At 42.8% G+C, this 7,705-nt stretch overlaps 1 long non-coding RNA gene and 1 pseudogene across 1 annotated transcript; both read right to left on the bottom strand.

The window, feature by feature from the left end:
* Positions 1-1,044: 1,044 nt before the first annotated feature.
* Positions 1,045-7,403, bottom strand: LOC111744287. Its single transcript, XR_002782090.1, has 3 exons — positions 6,765-7,403; positions 6,068-6,156; positions 1,045-1,121 (listed from the first exon to the last, which is right to left on the bottom strand). It is a non-coding gene; the product is annotated as an uncharacterized LOC111744287 (long non-coding RNA).
* On the bottom strand, positions 3,924-4,042 carry LOC111744306 (annotated as a pseudogene).
* Positions 7,404-7,705: the final 302 nt, after the last annotated feature.

The raw sequence follows: 7,705 nt of genomic DNA, 5'->3' as shown, positions 1-7,705 counted from the left end.
GTCGGAGGGGCGGTGGTAAAGGGCAAAGGGATCAAGAAGTACAAATAGTGACAAAATAGTCATGGAAATATAGAGCATAGATTAAGGAAAACAGTCCGCAATGTTGCAATAAATATGTAAGGGGGAAGAGGGCCACTAAATGTAGTGGGGGGGTCACTTTGTGAGTTATATGGATCTCTAATCACTATGCTGTAGAAACTGAAATCAATATATAATAGTATGGCAACTATAATGAAAAAAAAACTCATCGAATTCTACGATGTAAATACGAGCACTAATTGTCTCTTATATTTCAATAAAGCTGTAAATATATATACATATTTCCATGTATAAATATAATACTGTCACATTCTATTTTATTTATCAAATGTTATAGAAAAATAATGAATGTTAAAAACGTTCTCTTTTCTAACCACTCGGGTCAACATTTTTAACTGAGCCAAGACCTTAAAACTTGGGGGTCATCTATTCGAAGGTTTTGGTATTAACCCATTCATCTCTTCATCATTTTTTAAAGTGTTTATAGATCACCTGCTATTTGCGAGCAAGCAATTTTGAAATTCAGAGCCACTTGACTGAACCGTTTTTAACAAACGTGTGAGATTCTTATGCATCTGTCACAAATCCATCGACAGTAAGATGCAGTTAGTTATCCAAATGAAACGATCAGTAGTCTCTTCACTCCTAGCAAAGACTTGACACAGAAAAAATAACAATTCTGTGACATTCAATATTTAGTGGCCCAAATCCTTTTTTAATGTTTCTATTCTTTAATCATATGACAGGAGTCCAGTTTCCTAAAAATCGACCTACATGCTTAAATAAGGTTTTAGTTTTAAGTAAGAATTCAGTTGTTTTTCTCGTATAAAAATCTCTCATGTACCTTGTCTTGCACGTGCTACTTACATATCTAATTTTGAACATATGCGAAACACGCTCGTTATAGTAACACGTCGTATCTGAAGCTTTACAAATGTATTTTAATTAAACCAGATGTAAACAAGTATAAAAGCATCAAATCATAGATTAAGAATACTTGCCTGAATTTCTCTTCTGCGTAGGCACACGGAAGGTGCTACGGGGAATGAAATTTGGGGGTGCAGCCTTCTGACAGGAGCGATCTGCAATCCAATGAAAGAGGCAAAGTCAGCGCCAGTGATGGAAAATCAAATAACAACGCAAAAGTTAAATAATAATGTGATCACCACCCATAAGGCGTAACAAAGCAACATATGCTGAACCACCGAGTGGGATGCGCGTCCACGATGCATCGACATTTTCCAGAATGACTTTGGAAGCGTCTTCTCAATTTCCAGAGAAGAAAGCCACTGGCATCCTTTGGCATCCATTAAACCTTTTCCGTCCTACGAAAGACATTCCATCTACTTACTTCATCTTTGCTGCTTCTTTTCACTGCCATTTCAATGTAAAACTGCGGCATTTTAAATGACAGTGACGCCCATAACACCCTTTGCGACATCGGTCTCTTCCAAGTCGTTCAGACTTTGCTGCCCACAAAGCTGATGGCGCCATCTCGGCTGAGTCAGCAGCTTCCTATCAGCTTATTCAGACGCTGAATTCCTTGCACGTGTCACTTCACTGACGTGTGGTCAGGCGAAGGCCTTCGAATTTCTCCGTAGCAGCCCCTCTGCTGCCATAGCATCGCGTGCCTGCAACTCCGCTGGTCCCTTGATACGGCCCTGCCACGGTCAGGAGGCCAAGCTTCATCCTCGGTTTCACATCTGCGTGTCACCCCTCCGGAGGTTTATTCCCAACTTCTCTCCTTCCCGATGCGAACCCAATCTCGACGCCCATTATCGTAATTGCACCTGCATTTATTTTCACGTCTAGATTAATTTCGTGCCGCCCCAAAAGATCGTAAAAACATTATGATTTGAAAAATGAAGAATCTCGAAGAATTCTTAGAGTGATAATTGCATTCAGACAAAATTTTCTCAGTTTTAGAATAGCATATATTCTCAATCCGGAGGTAAAATTTATTTTTTCCTTTGAATATCATCATTACTTATTAATTGTAAGTAATCTTAATCCGTTGATTAACATCTGGGGTTCTAAAATATCACATTGTACAACCTAAACATAGGCAATTTTAAAAAATAAATAACAAAAAATTGGGAATTTCTAGTTTTACATATTTCTGTTTTTTCATGCGTGTATGTATATGCACAGTCTGTACTCTCCATGTAAGTAAACAGTCCAAGATCACAACCCAGAACTAAATACTAAATATATTCTTAAGAATATTTTTGTGCTGGAAGCTGGCATAAAAAAACATAAACAATATCTTGTTTATGATGAGAAATCTTAGTTCAGATTTCTAAGTAGCCGAGGTTAGTGACACCATTTAATTAGATATGATGGCAGAGAAATTATGATCGTGTAGAAATAATGTTTTACTAGATGGTTTATCTTCTGTCTGTAAATATGCAGACGTGTGTGTATGTGTTTGTGCGTCTTCCAATCTATGAAGCAATCCATGTATCACACGGAAAGAATTATCAGCTCAACCAATGACTCTTTCCACAGGACCCGTGCCTTCGGCGAGGCCAGGTGTTCAACATAATGTAATTGTGGAGAATTTTCCTACAGATGCACGTGGAAGGCTTTAAAAATATGGAATCATCGATGATCAGAATCGAGATGGCAAGTGTCCGGGAACGTGGATGAGTGGTTGCTGGGCTGTATAAAAAGCAATGATAAACTCCAGGTCGCTCGCTCCTGCTCCTGCCTTCGCTGTGGATAAATGCACCGCCTTGCCGTCCCTCGGCCTCCTGGTGCCCGACAGGGAAAGGGAAGGGCAGGTCCCGCGTCTGCGGGGGCCGCTCACCTACCGAGGGCAGAGCTTCCAGCAGTGAGTCAGGGAAGCCGAGGTCTGGTTTTCGTTCTACTCACTGTTGAGAGACTGTAAGACAGAAATCAGACCTTTGAGCATCAATTTCTTTATCTACATTAAGTGGAAATAATTTCTGGGGTTCTCATCCAGCAGTGCCCCAAATGACACTGAATTTTGACTGAATATGTTCTCAGTTAATGAAATAATGCACCTTATTTCCAGTGTCCGTAGTTATTTGTGTCTTTTTTTTTTTTGAGATTTTTGTTATTGTTTTGTTTTGTTTTGTTTTGTGTTCAAAAACTCGCCACAGACCCTATTCAAGCTTGAAGAACTGTTTTTCCGTAGAGTGGAATCGTTTTCAGTAGGGAGGGGACATGGGAAAGAAGAGAAAATCACTTCACCTCGACACACTAGGAGGACACATCCTCCCCAGCATTAACAGAACGAGAATGAACACGGTCCCCAAATAATGATGACAAACTCGGGCATGTCCAATTCCTTCTGTCGTCATAAATCAAGTGCTTAAAATAAATGTGTCGTGGATACAGATAGAAAATTTTACACTCTGCATGTTACAAAATAAATAAATATTCGTACTCGTCGGATGCGGTCTGCTTTTAATTTCATAAGATTTTTCTTTGGCGATGCTCAATTTCAAACCTATTACCTCTATTCCCTTAACAACTGTCCTGTGCGATCAATCCTAAAGTTTTTCCTAAATTGAAAAGTGGTAGAATCCTGTATGCACATACATCTGGATCTGTTAGAAATGGTTGAGACACAACGTGATATGTTAATACTATTGGGGCTGTTTTTTTACACGGTTTATTATTGATAAGAAGTTGCTTAGCAAAAGTCAAAATGTCAAGTCTTTCCATCTTGCTTTCTCAGGCATTTTTATGTGCTGCAGCATCCTATAAAGTGAAGATTCTGCTCTCTTAAATCTCTCCACCCCACAGATCAATCCCATCTGAAACACTGATTAGACTACGTTAGTTCAACTCCTGGAGATATAATTTCAGTTCCAAATTCTAACTGTTTCTATTTTTTGTTTTGTTTTTGGTTTTTATGCCTACAGCACCTGGTCTTCCTAGGGGGTCTCCCATCCAAGTACTAACAAGGCCCGACCCTTCTTAGCTTCCGAGATCAGATGGGCTCGGGCGCGTTCGGGGTGGCGTGGCCGCAGACCTGTTTCTTGACTATGGATTTACCTTCTGACCATTCACACGCTGTCCACTTAGGGGGTCAGCCAAACTGGTGGCGCCTTTCCTTTGAGCTGCCTCAGTGACGTCATAAAGCCGTGGGAAGCTCCAGAGGGCCAGTCACTGCCGGAAGGACTGAAAGCAGGGTCCAGATATCCCCTGGGGACACCAGAGCACCCTGGAAGACCAAATGCAGCTTTCCAGAAGCTTCCACAACAAGACCAGAGCCTTTGAATCAATGAACTTCCAAGAGGGGCCAGATATATCAAATATGCTCGCCCGCCTGTTTGGGAAAGATCTAAGCCTTACGAGATACTGATCTACTTTGTTGTAAAAACGTGGATCACATTGGCATAAGGCAAACCTGGGTTTGTATCTTGGCACTGTCAATTATTAATTAAGATCTCTTTAATCTCTGAGATTAAATCACATATTTAATCTGTTTCCTTTTTAAATCAATAATGGTAACTACTTCACGGAATTACTCTGAATAGTCAATGAGATGACTCACAGAAAGTAGTTGGCATAGTTTTGGCCCCTGGTACGTGCTCCTGTGGGACACCTGTGCCAAGCCCTAGAAAGGCTTTTTCCACACAGTTTTGCTCGGGCGGTCTGATTAACACAGGACGGCACTTGACTTAAGTATCTGTAGTTACCGTGGTGGAATGCTTGTCACCGGAAGGCTTATCCACTATAGTTTTCTAGCCAGTATCTGAGGGTGCCAATTTAGCAGCTAAAACTAGCTAGCACGTTTCCAAGTCACCTTTACAAGATGTTTTACTTGTAAGGAAAAGGTTTACGTAGCGCTTTTCAGAATCATATGATTAAAGCTTTGCCACTTAAAACTCTCCAAATGGTACCTATAAAAGCTGTCAGCAACAAACCAAGAAATTACACCTGTTGCTACTGGATAGACCAACACTTACGACCAGCTATGGTCGTACCTGTCCTTTACTATATTAATAGAGATGTTTCTGATCCACAGTGGGTCCTGGGTGCACCTGGCTTCATCACTAATGGGGTAGCTGGGTGACATCTGCCATAAAACGCTCCCCAGAGAATCAAACAGAACAAAACACAAAATACCACAGAACAGACCCTGGCATCCACGCCTCTAAGAGTCAAAGCTTTAATTCTCAAGAAACCTCGACAGCCCTTGAACCGAAGCAAACGAGTTGGTGATCGTTGGGTGGCACGAATCTCTGCTCTTCACAGGACTGAAGACCAGAGAACTAGTTCACGGGCATTAGGAATAGAAATCGAACATGTGAAAGTGACATGTGCTCGTACGCTCTTCGACGGTAGAAATCTCTGTCTCCCCTGCTTTGCCCCAAAGACATTTCCCGGAGAGATTCGAACGGGCTTGGAAATAGGTAAAAATACACACGGAGAAAACTCCCAAGCAAAGCATTAAAAAGGAAAAATGAATTCAGCAGAAGTTAGATATTAACGTTTTAAGGGCAAGAAAAAGAAGGAGCATCAGGAGGAAGACATCGGTTCCGACGAAAACATCGTAACCGGTAAATCCAGCGAAAGGCCGTTCACCGATTTTAGAACAAACTTAAAATGCTGGTATTTCGGGTTGTTAATCAACATGATATGTGCTGATGCTTGTGTTCAATACAGAGGTTAAACTCCCACCCACTCCATCCAATAACAAGAATGAAAGCCATTGTTGGATGGCAAGAAAAAGCCTTTCTACACAGTCTCTCTCTCTCCTCTCTCTCTCTCTCTCTCTCTCTCTCTCTCTCACACACACACACACACACACACACACACACACACACAAATTGCAAATGGGATGCTACAAAAGCAGATACTTTTTAAGAACAGTTGTCTTTCAGGCTCGCATGCTGTGGTCAGCCCCGTCTTACCGGAATTCGACTCTACATTTACCTGTTTTTACTTAGGCACGGAAAGAATTAAGGGCGTTGGGAAGGGCTGGTCCTCTTTTACAGCATTCCATTCCCATGAAGGAAGCAGATTCGACAAGATGTGACTTCTTACTTACCAGGTGGGAAAAGGTGTGGTAAATGGCCATTCCAATGCTTTTAATTATTGCTTTTCCTTTTTTCTTTCTTGAAGCCTTGCCAGATGATCCTAAGAAGAAATTTCACAACCACTTATTTCTCTTCTATGTGTTGTTTCTTGTATGGTACGGCGATATAGATGCCTTATCATGAATCAGGACTGATTTTTGGGTTATTTTTCTTTAGTTTCATTTAATTTAGCTATGTTTCACGTTCAGAACGTTTTATCATTTTTTTTTGGTCACAGTGAAGTAGCCGCTGAGTGCCCACAACCAAGCAGCCTAAACTACCCACTGCCCTTTATGCTCTTTAAAAAATATGTATTGAGAAAATTCTATGCAAAGAGCACTCTCTTAATATGTCCCAGAAATCGATGCTACCTCGGCTATCAGCTGGTAAATACCTCCGGATGAAAACCTTACAGAGCTCCTGAGTGCTCTGCTTTGCTCACACCCACTCTCCATCACCCCCACACCCACTCTCCATCACCCCCACACCAGCTCAGCACGCGGGGGCTCTGACACAGGCCTGGGCCACCTCCCACGGCTGAGACTCTGGCCTCTGGTCCAGAAGCAGGGCCCCTGCGTCCCCTCTGGCTCTCTACAAGGTAGCATCCTCTCGGTGAGCTTTTTAAAGCCTGAATCATATCACAGCCCCTCCCTGCTTAAAACCCTGCACCTGTTCCTTCCACCTGAGCTGTCTCCGAGACGGGGCAGCCCGGGTTCCTGCTTCGTGTCTCCACTCTAAGGTCACTGCAGCCAAAGCAGGATGCTTGAGAGTTGGAAAAGTCACACTTTATAGATCATGTTGCCCACACTGTGACAGAGATGACAAGAACTCTAAAGGAAATTGTTCCTCGGGCGTGTGGACTTTCCTGCCGAAGAAGCCAGGGGGCCGGAGCTGGCATCGCTGTGAGGCGGAGCTCTGCAGAGGGAGCTCAGGCCCGCAGCAGGTCCGCCTGGCTCTGAATCCTGGCTCTTTCCGCTCAATAACTCTAGGACCTTGAGAAAATCACCTAACACGTTCTAAAGTTTTGTTTTCTCATCTAAAATATGTGTATAAAATACCAAAAGCGTGTGTCTGCTGTAAGAATTGCATGGATGCGGGAAGCCGGAGCGTGGCGGCCAGGTCCTCGGACTAGCTTTGTGTTTTCATTTGCTTCTTTCGTCCTCGGGTGTTAGGCTTCCTTTGCCTGTCGTGATCACTTCTCTGACGTGGCTGAGGAACTCGAGGTAACCACAGTCCGGTTATTAACAGACATTTCTCAAAGTCGCCACACCCAATTCAATGTCTAGACTGAGTCCCATCCAACATGAACAAAACAGAAAAGCGTGCAGAATCGCCTCGTTGGGTGGTCCGGCATTGTAAAGACTTGAAAGGAACGTGAGATATTTAAATTGCGTAAGAATGTGCCCGTTCATTTATTCATTCGACAGACACCTGTGCGGGCCACCCAGCGCTGATCCGTATTCCGTCGACGCGGCATTATAAGGAAGGACGAGACAAAAACCTCTGACCTCTGACCGCCTCGCCTTAGAATCAAATGACATTTACCCATTGCCATGGACTCTTTATTCCAAATGACAACCTTGGGGTCAAAAAACTGGGTTGTGTTCCCA

This window comes from Pteropus vampyrus, unplaced genomic scaffold (assembly GCF_000151845.1).
Source record: "Pteropus vampyrus isolate Shadow unplaced genomic scaffold, Pvam_2.0 Scaffold131, whole genome shotgun sequence".
Taxonomy (NCBI): domain Eukaryota; kingdom Metazoa; phylum Chordata; class Mammalia; order Chiroptera; family Pteropodidae; genus Pteropus; species Pteropus vampyrus.
The sequence above is the reverse complement of the archived record's forward strand: the minus strand, read 5'-3'. Positions and strand labels throughout refer to the sequence as shown.